General features: G+C 34.5%; 1 protein-coding gene across 1 annotated transcript in view; it reads right to left on the bottom strand.

The window, feature by feature from the left end:
• The window catches only part of KCNMA1 (potassium calcium-activated channel subfamily M alpha 1), an 887,197-nt gene that overhangs the window by 193,771 nt on the left and 673,683 nt on the right, over positions 1–19,743 (bottom strand).

Here is a 19,743-nt window from a genome sequence, read left to right as displayed (position 1 = left end):
ACCCATAAAATTAAATAAATAGGCAGCTTGATAGATAAATATAGATGGATGGATAGATAGAGTGCTTTGAAAACTTTAAAGATCTATGCAAAGTTAGCTCCATTATCATGTTTTATTACAAGGAATTGCTAGAAATAGGAAGATTATATTTGGAAATCAAAATATGATTAAAAAAGACAAAGTAAAATTTAATATATGATTTAGATGAAGTCAATTTAAGAGAGTCCTGAATTAATAAATTTTTAAAAATCAATCTTGATTTACTTTCTTTTTTAAAAAAAATTGTTTTGTTTTGAGGCAATTGGGGTTAAGTGACTTGCCCAGGGTCACAAAGCTAGGAAGTGTTAAGTGTCTGAGAACAGATTTGAACTCAAGTCCACCTGGCTTCAGAGCTGGTGCTCTATCCATAGTGCCACCTAGCTGCCCTTATTTGTTTTTAACATTCATTAAAATCTTTTTCAGTTCCAAATTTTCTCTCCCCCTCCAGTTCCTTTCTTACCCATTGAGAAGGCAAGCAATGCGATATTAATTATATATATATATATGAAATCCTGTAAAACATATTTCCATATTAGTCATGTTTTTTAAAAAAAAGACAAGAAAAAGTGAAAAAAAATGTGCTTCCATTTGTACTCAGAATGTATTATGATTTTCTCTGTAAGTGATTTTTTCATCATGATTCCTTTGAAATTGTCTTGATTAATTATACTGATCAGAGTAGCTAAGTCTTTCACAGTCGATCATTGTTACAATATTGTTGTTACTATATATAATATTCTGCTTATTTCCTTTGCATCAATTCATATGTCTTTTTAGATTTTTTTTTTCTGAAACTACCCCCCACCATCATTTCTTAAAGCACAATTATGTTTCATCATGATCATTTATCACAACTTGTTCAACTATTCCCCAATTTATGGGCATCTTTTCAAAATCTCTTTGCCACAAAAAGAACTGTTATAAATATATTTGTACATATAGGTCTTTCCTTTTTCTTTGATATATTTAAGGTTCAGGCCCAGTAGTGGTTTGATTCACTTTCAACATTATTGAGCACCTGTTATAAACCAAGTTTAGGTGCTAAAGGTGTCATGAGGGAGATATATGACATAGTTCCTACCCTGAAAGAGTTCAAACTCTAGTAAAGGAGATAAGACAGGGAAAACACAAACTGAAATATTAGGCTGAAAGTAATAAAAGCTATATGCTTTGAGATAATAGAGAAAGGAGAAACAATTGTAGTTTGAAAGAACATGGACTTCAGGAAGAAGGTTGTCTTTGATATGGCTCTTGAAAGCTGGGTAGAACTTTAACAGGTGGAGATGAGTGGGGAAACAAATTCCAGACTGAAAGAAATGGTGAAATAGAGGCAAGGAGGCAAAAATCCTCCACCCTCATTTTGAGGACAATGACTAGTTCTGGTTGGTTGAATTATTGAGTGACTGAAGGGAAGGGATAGGAGATAAAAATGAAAAAGAGAGATTAAAAGCAGAGCTTAAATGCTTGGAATGCCAAGTTGAAAAGATTGGGCTTTATTCTATTGGGAATGAAAGTCTCAGGGTTTCTAAGGAAGAGAATGACAAGATCAGAAAGGTGTTTTAGGAAGGATCTAATGAATTCAGTGATAACCAAATCTCTTTTCCAAATTGGACTGTGTAGATACAGAGATAAAGAACTAGATTCAGTTTAATTTCTAAGAGCTAACAACAAATTGCACTGAATTCCAGTCCTATTATGGGGACAGCATCAAGTGCTAAGGAAGGAAGCTCTTGCCAACCCAGTTCTGTTTCAGTGACAGGAGATTTTGGATACTTATGTCTTTTCTCTCTCTACAATAATGGGCTAATAAAGCCGAGCCAAAGAGACCAAATTTCATTTCAGAGCAAAGGTTTTTGTTGTAAACTTTTGTTTGTTGGCTAGAAAAAGCTATTCTAGGAGTGAGGATAAATCCTCCTAGTTTTAGATACTGGGGTGTCTGGGAAGCCAAATGTATTATTTGTGAGCCAGGTAACAAAGGCTGGGGCTGAGACAAGAGTTTCAATGTGCTCTATTACTATCTGTGTGGACTTTTGCCAGCTAGAAAGTAGTTTTCACAGGAAGTTGGAAATTACTTTACAAATTCCCTTCTGTGATTTTATAAAGCATATCTGGAGCTCATCAAAAAAATATTTGATTTTGAAATAGTTAAAACATTCACGTTCACCCTCTGAGCACTTAGAGAGTTGAATATACGAACTTCCTTTTTTTATCGGATGGAGGTATATAATGGGAAAATGTGCTTTTCAACGGTATTTGCCAATGTCATGGAACAGATATTTCAAACATGGGACCTGCTGGTCTCCCTAACACCCCTGAATAAAAACAGAATTAAAAGTAATTTGGAAAAATTTTTTTAAATAAATAAAAATACAATAAAATATAGATAAGTGGCTTCCTAAATTAATATGTATATGTACAACCTAATGGGCCCATTTCTTTTTCAGTTTGATACTATGATCATAGCGTATATCCTTTGCAAATTCAGAATAGAAGAAATATTAATTATAGATGCTTCTCTTTGTAAATGTTAACTGAACTAAGCTCTGCAGTGTTACAGAAGTTCTTCCGTGACATATATAGTAACTCAAAAGAAACTGGTCTGGAAATTTACATAGGTAAAATATAGATAGATAGATAAATAGATATACAGACAGACCACTAATTAGTGTACCAGTATTCAATAGGGGAGCTCTCTTCTGAACAGAGCAGCTACATGGTGCTTTAGATAAGAGTGCTACGTCTAAAGTCAGGAAGATTCATCTTCCTCAGTTCAAAACTGCCATTGGATCAATCATTCAACCTTGTTTGCCTCAGTTTCTTCACCTGCCAAATAAACTGGATATAGAAATAGCAACCATTCCAATCCAGTCCACTGTCTTTGCTAAGAAAACCCAAATTAGGGTTATAAAGAACCAAACACAATGGAAAAATGACTAAACAACTATATAATTCTAAAGATGTCATGCTTACTTCAGTTAATGTTGATGATAATTAATAATAGCAATAGCAATACTAAATTATTTAAATACCAATATCTTCCCCTTGAATATATAGCTGCAATCAACCAACATTTTTATAACTATGTGCCTAGCACATTGAAAAGTGCTGGGAGAGCTATTAAAACTTTTTATATAAACTATTAAATGTTAAAACCACACTAAAACTTCTGGGATGCCTCATAAAAATCAGAACCTATGATATATACACACACAGAGCAGGTAATCATATAGTGGAAAAAGAAGATAACTTTAGAGTAGATGACTCTACTAGACAGAGACTGGGAAACTGGGAAAAATCAGGAGATAATATTTAAGGTGAGTCTTAAAGAAGATGTCACAGTCTCCAAAGAATCAAAGCTCTCAATCACAGAAAGGTTAAGAGAAGGACTAATGGTTGAGATGAGGTTAGTGCAATAAATGACCAGTATGAAATATGTGAAAAGTTACATATAAGATACCATCCAGGCACATGTGGTCTGGTAGATGGTCTGGTAATCAAGAGTAAGGGGCAGTAGATGGACAGGCTATGTTTTTCACTGCTATCTCTGAAACATAAAAGACTAAAAGAAATGTCTGTAGCTTTCTATCTCCTCTCCAAACCAATTATCTTTTGTCTATTTGGGGTATCTTTATATATGGACATATTTACTCCCAAGAAAAATGTAAGTTTCTGGAAGGTAGGTAGTTTTATACTTCTATATTTAAATTTCTAGTGCTGAATGAAGGGCCTGGAACATAATGAGCACTTAGAAAATGCTGTGCTCTGCACCTCTCAGATTGACTAAGATAACAGGAAAAGATAATGGTAAATATTGGAGGGGATGTGGGAAAACTGAGACACTGATACATTGTTGGTGGAGTTGTGAAATGATCCAACCCTTCTAGAAAGCAATCTGGAACCATGCCCAAGGGGCTATCAAACTGTATCATACCCTTTGATCCAGCAGTGCCATTACTTGGTCTGTATCCCAAGGAAATCTTAAAGGAGGGAAAAGGACCCACATGTGCAAAAATGTTTGTAGCAGCTCTTTTTGTGTTAGCAAAGAATTGAGAAATGAGTAGATGCCCAACAATTGGGGAATGGCTGAATAAGTTGTAGTATAAGAAGGTAATGGAATGTTATTGTTTTACAAAAAATTGTGAGTAAGCTGATTTTGGAAAGGCCTGGAAAGATTTACATGAACTGATGCTGAGTGAAACAAGCAGAATCAGAAATACATTGTATACAGTAACAGTAAGAATATGCGATGATTAACTATGAAAGACCTGATTCTCACTTGATTTAGTGATCCAATGCAATCCTAGTAAACTTTGCATAGAAAATGCACATTGCATCAAAAAAAAAAAAAAGGAGTTATTAAGATGGAATATAAATCAACATATTCTAAGTTCGCTTCTTTTTTTTTTTTGTATGGGTTTTTTTTCTCTCCTGTGGTTTTTCCCTTTTGTTAGGATTTTTCTCACCTAATGTAATTCATAAAGAAATGTATATTAAAAATAAGGTAATTAACTAATTTTAAAAGAACATAATGTGGTCAAAGGTTATGAAGGAACACATATTCTCAAAAGAATATATGTAAACTATTAACAAATAACCATGTAAAAGAATGCTTTAAATTACTAATAACAATCAGAAGAATTCTGAGGTTTCACCTCACACACACTTCATAAATAAGCAAAGATGACAAAAGATGTCCATTGATTAGGGCTGGCAAAACAAAATGTGTTATATGAATGGGAATATTACTGTGCTATAAATATTATGAATAAAGAGAAGCATGGTAGTAATATAGAGTGAAGTAAGCAGAACCAAGAACCAAGATTACACACACACACACACACACACACACACACACACACAACAACAACAACAACAACAACAACAACAAGGTAAATTAAAAAAACAACCATAAATAAGTCAGAAATGAATGTTGTGATTGGGCCAAAGAAACACTATGAGAGGACACCCCAACTCAACTCTTTTCCAGAGATGGAAGGAACACAGCACTGCTACATTGCATGTAGTTTCAGATTTTTTTTCATGTATAGATTTGTTTTGCTAATTTTTTCTCTTCTCTCTAGTTTTTTAAAAAAAATTGTAAATATTATTTTTATATTGAAAAGTTCTCTGAGGGTAAAAAAGGGAGACACACTGAGAAATTCTCATGATGTAAAAATCATATGCCAATAAAATGTATATTAAAAATTAAATTCTTGCTTGACTGAGTCTATGACAGATTACTGGAAGAAATTGAACAAGAATCCAATCAGGTAAGAATAGTTTCCTTTTACTATATGCCACTGGAGGGAAGGCTCATATTAATGAGAGCATAAAAATGCTCTTCTCACATTTATAGTTACAATTTACAAAAAATCTTTCTCACAGCCATCAAAACATCAGCTCTATGATTCCAAACTTGCCCCAGATCATCCAAGTATACTCTATTGTTGAGTTGGGATGAAAACCTACATCTTGTGATATTCTATCCAGTGTCCATTCTATTATATCACAGAGCTGGAAGATTTAGAATTTATCAGTTATCTATTCCAATGGCTTCATTGTATAGATAAGGAAACTAAAGCAGAGTCAGAGAACTAATTAGTCCAAAGTCTTTCATGTAAGTAGTAAAATCTGAATTTGAACCCAGGACCTTTGGTTCCAAATACTTCAGTCTTTTTCTCTTGCTATCAGATTTCAGTCACAATGAAATTGTCTAGTCAAACGGTCCACCACTGGATCACAGGATCATGGATTCAAATTTTAAAAGGACTTGAGAGACTGTCTACTTCTACCTTACAAAAAGTCAAATAATTTAAGCAACTTGCTTATGGTCATCTTATTTAGTAGAGAAGGGTTTGGACCCACATCTTCAGAGTCTAAATGCAGAATTCTATCTTCTACTATTTCTTGCTGTCTTGATTCTGTAATTCTTAACATCAAGTGATTTATCCTCTGCTATCAAAATAAAATTAAGGAGTTATGAGCATGAGCATATAATAGTCTGTGAGATCATACATTTTTCAGAGAAGTATACTAATCAGTTTGAGTCTCCATCTCTGCTCCCATGCCTATTGTGCTTTTTCATATATACCATATATCAATGGAAACCATCCTCCCTAAAGGACTTGTCCTAATGGTGTGATAAGTGTAGACAGCTTAGGTCTTCATTTTCTTCTTAGTATTTTTCATCAAATGAGAGATTACAAGACTCAATATGGACTTGTGATCTAAACCTTCAGAAAGGCTGTTTATACAAGGAAGATGTGAGATTAAAAGATCTCTAACAACCCTTCTAATTTTAACACCCTCTGACACTGTGTCTCTTCATAGTCTTTGTTCTCAAAGTTGGTTTCTAATCCTGTATTTTGGTGACTGAACCAACCAGTTCTCTTTTACTCATTTCTTTCTGACTTTTATATTTAAGGTCTGAGAAAAAATGTTCAAGATAGAAATAGTTTTTCCAGTATCAAATCTAGTGGTTTTTTTTTCAAATTGTTCTAAAGAAATGACAACCGATATTTTATACCTCAAGGAAAGAAAGGGAAGCTGACTGAATTCATTGTCCTAAGAATCAATACCATAAATATCCATGATTAGGTATAAACAGAGACATCTGTACTCAGGCTGACACCATAGAGATATTGCATCCCTTGATAGGGATGCCCAGAGAGACAAGTCAGCTCTCATTAGATGAAACTAATGCTTGATGGAGCTCCATAGTCCACTGATAAATGGGGAGATAAAGGAGAAAGAATAATGCTCGTTTCACAAAGATAACCATTAATATTTTCCTTTTCCTTTCTCTTGACTACTCCCCACATATACTTATACAACCTTCTGGCATTGTGACAGTGAGCAGTACCTTCACACTAAAGAACCCAATGTGCTGTTGTTAATAAGCTCTTTTAGTCTCAGTTTTCCCATCTGTAGAAGGGAATACTATGTGCATTATCTACCATGGGTGTTTATTGAAAAAAATCAAATAAAATTATGTCAGTAAAACATTTTATAAAGCCTAAAGTATTCTATTAACATCAGATCTTACTGTTAGCAATAATAAAAAAAAAACTAACATTTATGTAGTGTTTTAAGATTTGCAAACTACTTTATAAATATTATCTGTTTATCTTCACAAAAACTCAGGTAGGTGCTATTATTATCTCCATTTTACTGTGGTAGACAAAGATTAAGGGATTTGTCTAGGGTCACCTGACAAGTACGTATAAAAGTTGGGATTTGAATCATGGTCTTTCTTTACCTCAACTTCAGCACATTTTTTCCTAATCCATATTGACTCTTGGTAAAAAGTTATTTATGTTCCTGTGGCCTGTGAACCTAACTCATTGCATTCACCCATCCTTCAGACCTCAAAGCATGAATTAAAATGCATAGAAAAATTTTTTTAAGTTACAAAAGATGTTCCTGCTTAAAAACATTAGCTACATGCCAGTTTTAAAGATAGCTATCTAATAGCTGGATGGATCTTAATTCCTTTTACCAATGTACCAATTTTGTAAAAAAAAAAAAAAAAAATAGCCAGTTTCTTAAGATATATCATGGAACAAGCAGAATAAATGTGAGGGGCTCTATTGATGGAAAAATCTTCAACACCTGACTTTTGTTCAATTGACAAAACTATACAGACACTATTATAATAGTTTGTTGTAGCTAGTTTATTTACAGCAATTCCATATAAGACATCTATCTTGAACCCTATGTTAATGAAAATAACCAGAAAGATGTCTTATGAAACTGCTCTATCTATAATGTCCCTTTCTCAAACGGCACTGCAGGACATTTGTACTGTGGGACTCCTTTGAAAGTGCAGGAGACATTTTAAGCGTACCTGAGCCGAATGGTACCACATACACATGGTATCAGAACTGTCCTGTCAAAGAAAATCAGCTGGGAGGGGATAACAGCTAGATTTCACCAACAGCCTAAGGAACTCCCACTTTCAAGTTTCCCCTTCTCCCAGATTCCAGGCCCTAGTTACTGCCATCGTTTTAAGGATTCCCTTGGTTGAAATCAGAAGCACCCCTCTAGGGCTCTGGTTAGTATCTTCTTTTTTCCTAGAAGATTTTTCTTTTCTTTTCTTTTTATTACAAGAGCTTTTTACCCTCTGGACCTAACTCCCTGTTTACTTCTATCTTCATTCTATGTTGCTTCACTCCAATGCTCTCCAGTCTGCTCATCTCTTCCCTCAGATGGTTGGGCCCAAGCTTATTAGCTTTCTTACATCCCCTTCAGCAAATCATTCATCATCTCCCTCCCCCATTCCTCGGCAGAGCTTGACTTCACTTCTGAATTCCATGCTGCAAGGCATGGTCTAGACAGGGAGACAGAACTGCACTAGGAGACCAAACTTCATTCAGACAGACAAGACATGGATAGAAGGGATGGGGAGGGCCGTATATACACAGGTTTCAATTTCCACTTCTAGAAAATGGTAACTTGCAATAAATACATCAATCTTATTTTTTCTGTATATAAATCAAATTTGACAATAAGTTGGCTTCCCACTTTTGGCTGTGTATCTTTTGGCCTGGAAGGAGGTATGGTGGAGTGGAAGGAGGGAAAATCTTATTTTATTGAATTTTCACATGAAGTGAAAGGAAAGAAGAGAAAAAGAGGGATAGAAGGAGGGTATAAGGCAAAAGATTTTTTCAAAAAGATGAAACTTTCGAGAGCTTAAAAATAAATCATCTGGATTCCTAATTTGATCAATAAAAATTATATTGTATTTTCATTTTCATTGTTTAAATTACCCTCATCAAATGGTACAATATGAAAAAGATGTTGCTAGCTAAAGGGAATAGGTAAAGAGAACTCAAAATACTATTCTCAATCATAGTTCGGTCATATACTCTGTCTCTCTGTTTCTCTGTCTCTGTCTCTCTGTTTTTCTGTCTCTCTTGTCTCTGTCTCTCTGTCTCTGTCTCTCTCTTTCTGTGTGTCTTTGTGTCGGTCTCTATCTCTAACCCTGTCTGTGTCTCTGTGTATCTCTCTGTTTCTCTCTGTCTGTGTCTCTCTATGTCTCTGTCTCTTTCTCTTTGTGTTTCTTTTTGTCTCTCTCTCACTGTCTCTCCCTTTTCCTCTCTTCATTTTTGTCTTTCTGTCTCTTCCTCTCTGTCTCTATTCTTTCTCTCCTTCTCCATTTCCCTCTTCTCCCCCTCTCATATTAAAGCACACTCAATTCAAAATGGGACTTTGGGACTTCCTTCTGCTTTCCACAGCATTTAGAAATCGTTAAATGAATATACAGAATCATAAATTTTGAGCTAAAAACAACTCTAGAAGCCATCAAGTTCAGCAAAGTGGTGCAATGGATAGAATGAGAGATTTGGAATTGAAAGACTGGAGTTCGAATTCTGCTGTAGACACTCACTGACTATTTAATTAACCATGGCTAAGTCATTGAACTTGCAAGTCAGTTTTCTTATTTGTAAAAAAGGAATAATAATATCTCATAGGGACGTAAAAGTGATTTGCAGACTTTAGAGAGCTAGAGTGCTAGGTATAAGTCAAAACCTCTCATTTTTCTTATGAGAAAACCTGAGACCAGGATATATTAAATGAATTGGCCAAAGGCACATAACCAAGATCTGAACTGAGATACTTGGATTTAGAATCTAAGCACCTTTTTTAAAGCTCTGTGATTCTTTTAATAAAAAATGATGTGTGTGTGTATGTGTATGTGTGTTGTGTCTGTTTTAATTCATGACCACCATGGGATATAGCATCTATATTTTGAAAAGTTTTCTACAATTGAAATGGATAATAGGACTACAGATTTAGACCTAATAGGACTACAGATTTAGACCTAAAAGAGACCTCAGAAATCATTTAGTTCTACTAGCTTTTTATAGCTTTTTATATAAATAAGGAAGCTTAAGGTCAGTGAGGGTAAGTACAAAAGGTGGTATTTGAACTCAGGTTATTTGACTAAAAATCCAGTTCTTTCTCCCACACTAATATTACTTTTTTTTGTTGGTGGTGTTGAGTCATTTTTCAGTTATGTCTGACTCTTTGTGACCCATTTGGAATTTTCTTAGCAAAGATCCTGGAGTGATTTACCATTTTCTTCTCCATCTCATTTTACATATGAGGAAATTGAGACAAACAGGACTAAGTGACTTTCTCAGGGTTACACAGTAAGTGAATCTAGATTTGAACTGAATAAGAGGAATCTTTCCCAATTCCAGCCCTGATATTGATCCAATGCAGCGCCATCTAGCTTCCTATCACAGTTTTCTATAGCATTTTAAATCTTTCAAAGAATCATCACCTTAGAGCTGGCAAAAATCTTAAAGGTCATTTTATCTCATTATTTTATTTTATAGATGAGTAAAGTCTAAATCATAAATGTGGCAAACAACACAGGCAGTATCAGAATTAGGTGCTCTTACTCCAAAACCATTAATGAGGCCATTGTACCCATATTATTTTAATTCTTGGACCAATCCTGAGTGACATGTACTGATAATATTATCTCCAGTTTGCGGATGAGGAAACTGAGTCTCAGAGAAGTTCAGTGATGTTCCATGGCCAGAAAATGAAGTGGCATCCAACCCATGTCATTGCTAAATCAAAATTTCCCCATTTGACAATACTGTCTCTTCAAAGGACCAGGCTCTCTGAAAGGCACCATTCTGATTTTAGACCAGATGCTCTCTCAGAAAGTCAACTCCCACTGGATGACAACTGGTATGGGAAAAGAACATTCCCCCCCCCTAGGATTTTGGATGTCATTAAGACATGCAGTTTTTGTTTCTCTTCCCTCAATGGGTATTGGGTTCTGGTATAAGTTATGCAACCTTCCTACAGGGCCATCCTTTTTGTTCTTCAGTCCGGTGCCAAGAGCAAAATAAAAGAATCCATATGTGATTATAGCTATAAAACCAAAAGGAAAATATTAGATGAAAATATAACGTTTTGGGGTTTCGAAGTTTGTTTTACCTTTAATGCTAGGCAGACAGTTTACACAAATCATTTTACTGCAAAGTAAGGTATAATGAGTTAAATGTGTTCCATGTCACCATCAATCATGTACATTTGTCTTTGATGGACCAAACATTTCAGACACATTAAATGACTTTCTAATCATGTTAGGGAGAGAGGTGTATGGGTGGGGAGAGAGAAGGGAGGGGTGGGGAGAGATGGGGGAAAGTTTTCCCTTTTTTTCCCCTTTCATACAGAAGTTCCATTAACATTTTCTGGCAATCTTCTCACATTCTGTATGGTCTTCTAGCTAATAATGTTTGCCTGGAGAATTTGTAAAGGTCTGAGAACTCCTTAATTCAATGTTCTAGAAATTATGAGAACTGTAGGGGAAAGGAATTTCTGTTCCTATTTTATGATTGTCTTCTCCCTCTATTTGAAATGCTGCCATTGCCATGGCCCAAGACTGATAGATGGGTTCTTTGCTGACAGGGGACAAAAGAGACATCCTACTTCAGACTTTCTAAGATCTAACAGAACAGAAGGTAACGTCTCAGATTTGTGTAACTCTAAATGGAATGTTGGATTTCAGCAGATTCACTGCTATTCCTGAGGGGTTTTTTTGTTGTAAATTTAACTACAATATTAACCAGATTCTCTGGCAGGGAAAAAAATAGTTTCTAACCAAGTCAAACTGGCTACAATATAAGCGTGCTCAAGGATCACCAAGTTTTGCATTTTGATTTTCTACACTAATCCAAACCATTGTCATGTGCCAATGAGCGTCAGCTACAAAAGCAGGAATCAGCTCCTTTTTCTCCTCGTAATTTTTCAATTTTGCTGACTTGCTCTCTGTATTGGAGAACATGTCTCAAAGAAGCAATCTTTGACCTCTAAATGATCAAAATTAAGGTCCAAATTCTGTAAATATTAAAGAGGAATCCAAACACACATGTGCACATGTTGGTTCTATCATAATCTTACATCTCTGTCATTTAGACTCTTTGCCCTTCAAACCACATTCATATTGTTTGGGGTTTTCACATGCTGGGATATGAGAACAAGATCAAGTAAAGATTTGGGCAGAGAGGAAAGGATATAGCAGGGGTATCCCTTGAAGTAAGCCAAGAAAAAATATATGGTAATTTTAATCAGAAGACCTTTCATTCATATTCCTGGCTCCTAAGGCTATTACTTATTTCCTAATCTGATTTTTGTAGGCATTTTGATCTTAGACACCATGAATGATTCCTACATATATTAAAAAAATCCCCAAATTACAAATAACTTCAGAGGCCATTCAGCTCAACTCACTCTTCGACCAAGAATTTTTTGACCAAATATTATTCCAATCTTTGCTTGAAAATATCAATCTAGTGAAAAGAAACCCACCACCTTATAAGACAGCTCATACCACTTTGGAATAGCTCTAACTACTGGGAAGTTGTTTTTGTGTTTCGCTATAGTTTTTGCCCATTTCTCTGGGTTCATATGATTTGGAAGGGACCTTGGAGAACATTGAATGAATGTGGGGATTAGAGGAGGAGTTCCTTTGTTTTATAGATAAAAAACTGAGGCCCAGAGAATACATGATTTTTTCAACATCAAATAATTAGCTAGTAGCTAAGCTCATATTTGAACTCACATCATGACTTCGGGCATTCTTTATTTAGTACAGCTATCTGGAATCAAACCAAACAAATGTAAAGCCTTTCTCAAGACAGAATTGCAAATACTTGAAAACAACTATTCTATCCTTATGCCTTTACTCCCATTTATGTTCTCCCCTTCCACATATTATCTTTTGTAATCCAAGATAATAGCCCTAATTTCTTCAATGTATATTGTATGACATGTCCTTGAGGTATCTTAGCATTTTGCTCCTCCTCCTTTGGACACACTCTAGCTTGTCAAAGTAATTCCTATAATTTGATGCCCAGAATTGAAAATAACATTCCTTATAGGACCTAACCACAAATATGGCAATTTAGGTACAAACCAGAAATTAGGTAGGCCAAAATGATTCCTTCCTGGATCTTTTCAAAACACATAGCAGGATTAAAAAGGAAATCATTTGCCTATTTAATGAATCTATCTCAACCAAAATTAAATCTAAGTATCTATGTCTCTGATTTCTTTAGAATTCTCTCTTTCAGGAAAAGGAACTGAAGCAGGAAATAACTGTGGATGGCAATAGTATCTCAATAAAATTAATATAAAATCCTGATGAGAAAAAGAAAAATCAAAGACATATATCACATAATGATTAAAATTCTAAAAAGTAGAACTGTGACAAACACATATACACTCATACACACAGGAAAAAAAGCTAACTATATAATAGCTGTTATAGAGTGAGTAAAGCACTTGAAAGAAAATTTTGAATTGTTATATCTAGAGACTAAGTTTTATTAGAAACCCTTAGTAAATATATGCCAAGGATAATATACATAAGCCACAAATGTGTGTGCATATGTACACATACATGCACATAATTTTATCAGGGTATGAGGAAAACAGTACAGATAAATTTGCAAAATCATAGATATTCATTAAAGAATGGACATTTATTTCAAATAAAAAAAAGAGAGAACTTAAATATGACAGATTAGCTGCAAATTAGAAATTAGGCAATTTAAAAAGAAACTAGAAAAGGACTTTATACTAGTCTTTTGCCTCTAAAACAGAAAATAAAAGGTTATTTTGAGATACCAAAGTGAGAATTCTAACTAGAGAACTGATGGGATGCATTGGTGATCAGCAATGATGATAAAGCACCAGGTAGACTGAATAAATCATGTGCCTTGTTCTTGATGAGAAAAATATTAGGGAAATTTCTACCCTTATGCTCTCCCTTGAAACACAGAAGTTGCCCATTCCAGATCAGCTGATAGTAAATAAACAGGGTTATTTAAGGCTGTTGCATTAGATGTACATAATTCTTTAGGACTTAGGCACTGGAAAGTTTTGACATAATTCAAGGGTAAAATTGAGAAACTATTGGTCAAAATATTTAACTAGTTATTGCAAATGGCTGCAATGTCTTAAGATTGGTGGATGTCTGATATGATACTTTTTCATAAGTGAGAAGATTTGGACAAATTGACTTCATCAAATTCCAGCATACTAAAATTTGGGGATATGCCTTAAAGCTTAAGTTAAGTTTTGAGTAAATAAAAGGAGAAATTTCACAAAATGTATAGTAAGCATAAAGAGCTTATTAGTTCAGAAGATGCACAATGAAAACAAATAATAAATTCAAAACTGGTCAAGAAAATTCAAGATGGAGTTATGAACAGAAACTTGGATATTTGGGGTCACATTCTCAACCTTTGAAGATGATCTGATGAGAGAGAGCAGAAAAAGAGAAAAATCCCTTAATCGGGGATAGAATCTTAGACTAAAGGGCTATGGGCATGGCTACTATGATAGTTATCTTTAAAAATAATTTGCCAGTTTTCCACTGTAGCCCCATTTTAAAATAATAATATCATAGGTTTAGAACTGGAAGACATACTTTGGAGGTGACTTACTTTAACCCCTCATTTAGAAATGAGGAAACTGGGGCAGAGACTTTGCCCAAAGTCATTCAAGTAACTTTTAGAAGTTGGATTTGAATCCTTGTTATCTAAAAGTACAAATGGATAATAAATGTCATGTGCCTTATTGTTATGATTGCTGATTTTATCATTGTTTTTATTATCTGTTTTTTTAATGTTCATTGAACATTAAAGTGACTTCTCAATATCTGCACTTTCTCCTAATTTCTCTATTCCTGTTGATGATATTACCATCTTTCTAGTTACCCAAATTCAAAATTGTTGTTACCTTGTTCTCTTCCCTGTCTAGCATTGCAATCAATGACCAAATTCTATCAAATTTCTCTCATGGTTTATTCCTTTCTAGTAGCACTGCCACCACCATGACTCAAAGAATTACTATAATAGCCTCTAAGGGATCTTCTTATTTCCAATCTTTTCTTTCACACTACTGTCAAAATTACCTATAATGCACAGGATTAACCATAGCTCATACATATTCAGTAGCTCCTATGGCTTGCCAAATAAAAACACCTTACTTTGATTTTAAAGGTCTTCTACAATCTGACCTTTTTTATTCCATTTCTTAAATATTATTTTTCTTCTTGGAATGTTCTCTCTCCTCATCTCCACCTCTAGTTTCCCTGGATTTCTTCAGGCCTCAGTAAAATTGCATTTTATACAGGAAGCTTTTACCAATCTCTCTTAATTCTAGTGTCCTATTTCTGTTGACTGATTCTTTCTCTCTATAATTTATTTATACATAACTATTTGCATCTTTTCTCTCTCATTCGATGATGAACTTCTTGAGGGCAGAAACTATCTTTTACTTTTCTTTGTATCCCCAACACTTAGCATGGTGACTGGACTATAATAGTTGCTTAATAAATGTTTTTTGACTGATTATTTATTATGCCTTATTCTCTTGCCTTCCCTAGAAGCTATGTGTTTGCACAGGCCTGTATTCTTCATTATCACTCCTTGCAATGCTTTCTTTTCCTGGCCTCCAGATTTAGATACAGTCTCATGTCCTTTAGGAAACCTGTCCCCATTCTTCCAATTCTAAGTGATTCCTCTAGAAGATCTTGTGATCCTCTGATATAGAAAGTAAGCTAAAGGAGTCTTGACCAATACAATATGTGATAGATTCTAAAGGAAACTTTCAGAGCAAGGGTGTGAAAACATCAATATACATCAAAGAAATAAAAGGGAAAATATTTAAAATCTGAATTTTCTTTCAATGTTAGTTATAGGCTTATTTAATTAGAACTAGAAGAGACCTTAGAAGCCTCTTGTCCAAACCCTTCATTTTACAAATAAGGAAAGGTCAAGAGAGTCTTGCCCAAGTTTATAGAAAAAATAAAGGAGAAGGAGGGAATTTAAACCCAGATCCTCTCACTCTGACTTTCAAAAGATATTTTGACTTTGCTCAGTATAGTTATACACATGTTCTCTTCTCTAGATTGTAAGCTTCTTGAGAGAAGGGACTTTATTTCTTCTACACTTAGCACTTTCTGCTGTAAGTACTTCATAATTGCTTGTTGAGTTGACTTGACTTTTCCATTGAATTATACCACCTCAGCCCAAGATATTTCTTTCATCTATATTAGATATTATTGAGAACATTTGTGGCTTAGAGGGAGAATGTCACAGGTGAATAAAGAGTCTACTTCAAAACTGGGAAGAGTTAGGTTCAAGTCTCCTTTCCGGTATGTATTACCTGGGCATGTTATGGAATCTTTCATTATTCTTGATAATTCTAAAAGACTAAATTTGGAAGAAGGTGACTATTAGCATTGGTAAAATGGATTTCTTCATCTGGTAATTCTCTCTACACATGGAATGAGAGACAGCCGGCTCTCTCAAAATATACATTAGTACCTTCAGAATTATTAAAAGAATGTGGCTTCCAATGTTTGGGGTAGATTCTCCATGAAAAAAATATGAGAAAAAATAAACAAATATCAGGGATGAGAAGGTAAGATCATGGAAATATTCTTTCATTCAGTTGAGGAAACTGAAGTACAAGTAAGTAAATTAAGTTTCCAAAGGTTGCACAGGCAGCAAGCATCAAAGGTGGAAGGAGAAAGCTTGCAACTTGTACCTAAGCACAAAGTATTCACATGGTATAAAACCATGATTCTACCAAAAGTCCATAAAATTTTTAGATTCTTTTTTAGAAGGAGGCATCCAAGAATCTGTGTAAATATAATGAAAATAATTGTGATGAAGCCAAAATAATTGACATGAAAAACCCCATACATGAAGAATCTGGATTTGAGAAAGAAATTACACTGTGATGTATCCTAGGATTTAAGTTAATGTTGTTGTTGATTAGTTCTGTTTGACTCTCTGTTATCCCATTTGGTGTTTTCTCAGCAAAAAAAAGTGCAGTTTGCCATTTCTTCCTTCAGGTCATTCTATATGTAGTCAATAAGATTAAATGATTTGCCTAAAATCATATGGCTAGGAAGTGGCTGAGGCCAGATTTGAACTCAAGAAGATGTCTTTTTGACTCCAGTCCAAATATTCTATCCATTGTGCCACCTGGCTGTCCTCGTAAGATATTATGAGATTCCCCTCAACAGTTCTTAAAAAGTAATCTTGAGTGAGAAGATTGGATGTCAGAGTCGGATCTTTCAGAATAGGGATTCTGTAAGTATGTTGAAAAATCAGTGTAATTTATTTTATTGCTTTTTTTAAAAAAACACATGACTTAAATTACTATTTGGACACAATAAAGTTAAAACGTAAGACATATAACCTATTCCATCCTTCACTAGGACCCATGTTATATCAACTTTACAAACTGGAAATTCTCCAAAGTAAATGTGGCTTCTGGTTGAAGATAACTACTTGACAAGGATTTGGTTGAGCCAAAAGTAATCCATTGACATAGTTTTAATCTCTTAGTGACAATTCTTCTTTCTAATATGGGAATAAGTGGGGAGAAGGTATAAATATTGATTGTTCTTAACACTGAGAAACTCCCAAATAAACTAGTCTTTTCGATCTCATTTATGTGCACAGGTTGCTGCCATGTTAGCTTTACTAATCCCTCTTTGTCTGGATGTATTTTATTTACTATCCCAATTTCCTGTGATCAAACCTCATTAATCCAACAAGCAAACAAAAAACTTGAGGACAAGGTCAGTCTGAATTACAGAATATGCTTCCAGAAATTTCATCAATTAATTTCAAGCATTAGACCTAGTTTGATAAAGGGTTGCTTGGTAGAAATTCTTAAACGTCTGGTATAATGATGAAGTTGATTAGTGATTAATATGTCAATCACTGTGGATGCTGCTAACATGTTTGAAGAGGCTTGGAAACTGTTTGCCTTCTTAAATAAAACAGTTTTTTTTTTTAAAAAAACATGATTGTTAGGCTTAGCATAGATTTTACTCAAAGACAGCATAAAGCAAGGACAGTCCTATTCATCTCTTACCTTTCTAACCATAATATCAATTGTTCTTCTAGATAAAAGAATGTATTTCCTTGATTTAATGCTACTTGGTTTAGGAAATTTAAGAATTTAAATTCACAGGGCAGTTCTGGGTCGGGGAAGAATGTTGTATACAGCCCTACTATCTGTATGTTTCAGTGAACATTTATTAATCACCTACTGTGTGAGATTTGAGATATACCAAAACAAAACTAACACATAGTCCTTAACCTCAATAGGCTTATAATCTAAAAGAAGGAAGAAAAGGAGCCAATACAGTGCAGTATAACTCAGGTTAGAATATGATAATCATCTGGGAACCTCATCATTCTCTGCCTAGTCTTCCAGTTTCCAGTCCAGTATTATCTCCTGTGTAAAACATAAGCTATTTATTTTGTTGATCAGTGACAAAAGCTATTAGCACCAAAAGATTTTTGAAAATGGCACTTTTAACCTCCATCAGTGGTTCTTTTGGTGTGCCAAATAAATTTCTATTTATTCTGCTTATAATCCAGTTGCAAACTTTAGCCTAGACCATAGTACAGGGTCTGGTACAGGGCCAAATCACAGACCATTGGACTTAGACTATGAAGAAATGTGAGTCTAAACCCTTATTATGATTTTTGCACAACTTCTCAGTTTCAGTATTTTCATTTATAACATTATTTGTATAACTGACAATAAAATTAAAAATTTTTAAATTTTAAAAATTTAAATTTAAACTTAAATTTTAAATTTAGCAAATTTTAATAATTTTAATTGTTTAAATTTAACAAATTTAAAATTTAATTTAAATTTAAAACAAATTTAAATAAAATTAAATCTTCCTAAATCCTCTCTCTTTATTTTAGGATAGACATATCTTTTCTTCTTGCCTAACACCTCCTTTGCCTAACTTTTCTACTCTGGGTTCTTCTGTTACTCATGTCTACACAATTGAAATATTATCCAACAATCCCGGATGTCTTCCAGCTTATTGTATCAATGCCAGAGGGAAAGAAAAAACAACTAGATATACTTCAAAAGAAATCCTCTCCCACTTCCTATAAAACATGTAACCTTTATCTGAGATGACAAGTCGCCCTGATGTGGAGATGACAAAGGACCTAAATGTTCTACTCATCAACTAAGAGTAATGAGAAGTAGAACCCAACTCTTTCATGCCCAAGGGAAGCCTTTCCCAGGACCCTCACTGACCCTCCTTTCACCTGCCTTAAAGACTATCTGATGGGGGCAGCTAGGTGGACCAGTAGATAGAGCACAATCCCTGAAGTCAGGAGGACCTGAGTTCAAATCTGATCTAAAACCCTTAACACCTTCTAGCTATGTGACTTTGGGCAAGTCACTTAACTACAATTGCCTCACGGGAAAAAAAAAGACTATCTGATGCATGGTTCTGGTAGCCTCCCCAGTACTATCTTTGCTGGCTCCATCCATGAGCATCTAAAGAGAGCCCTTTTGATTTTTCTTTTGTGAGTGAAACTGTCTTTTCACAAAGTATTTCATAAGTGATAACGGGCAGTCTGAGTATTTTGGAAAAGGTTCCTTTTAGTCTCCAAATTGTCCAAATGGACTGGTTCACCACACAAGATGTTTACAAGGAAAGCATAGTGTAAGCTTGAGAAAACCCTAGAATATTTACTACTACTATTCAATTGGTATCAACACAAACTCAAAGACAGGAGAACCTAAATTAAAGTGTTTGGGGTTTCTAGCATAGGTTTAACTATAATGACTATCTAGTCTAGGAGCACCCCAAAGCCTCCTCCAGGGTCAGGG

This window comes from Sarcophilus harrisii, chromosome 2 (assembly GCF_902635505.1).
Source record: "Sarcophilus harrisii chromosome 2, mSarHar1.11, whole genome shotgun sequence".
Lineage (NCBI taxonomy): Eukaryota > Metazoa > Chordata > Mammalia > Dasyuromorphia > Dasyuridae > Sarcophilus > Sarcophilus harrisii.
The sequence above is the reverse complement of the archived record's forward strand: the minus strand, read 5'-3'. Positions and strand labels throughout refer to the sequence as shown.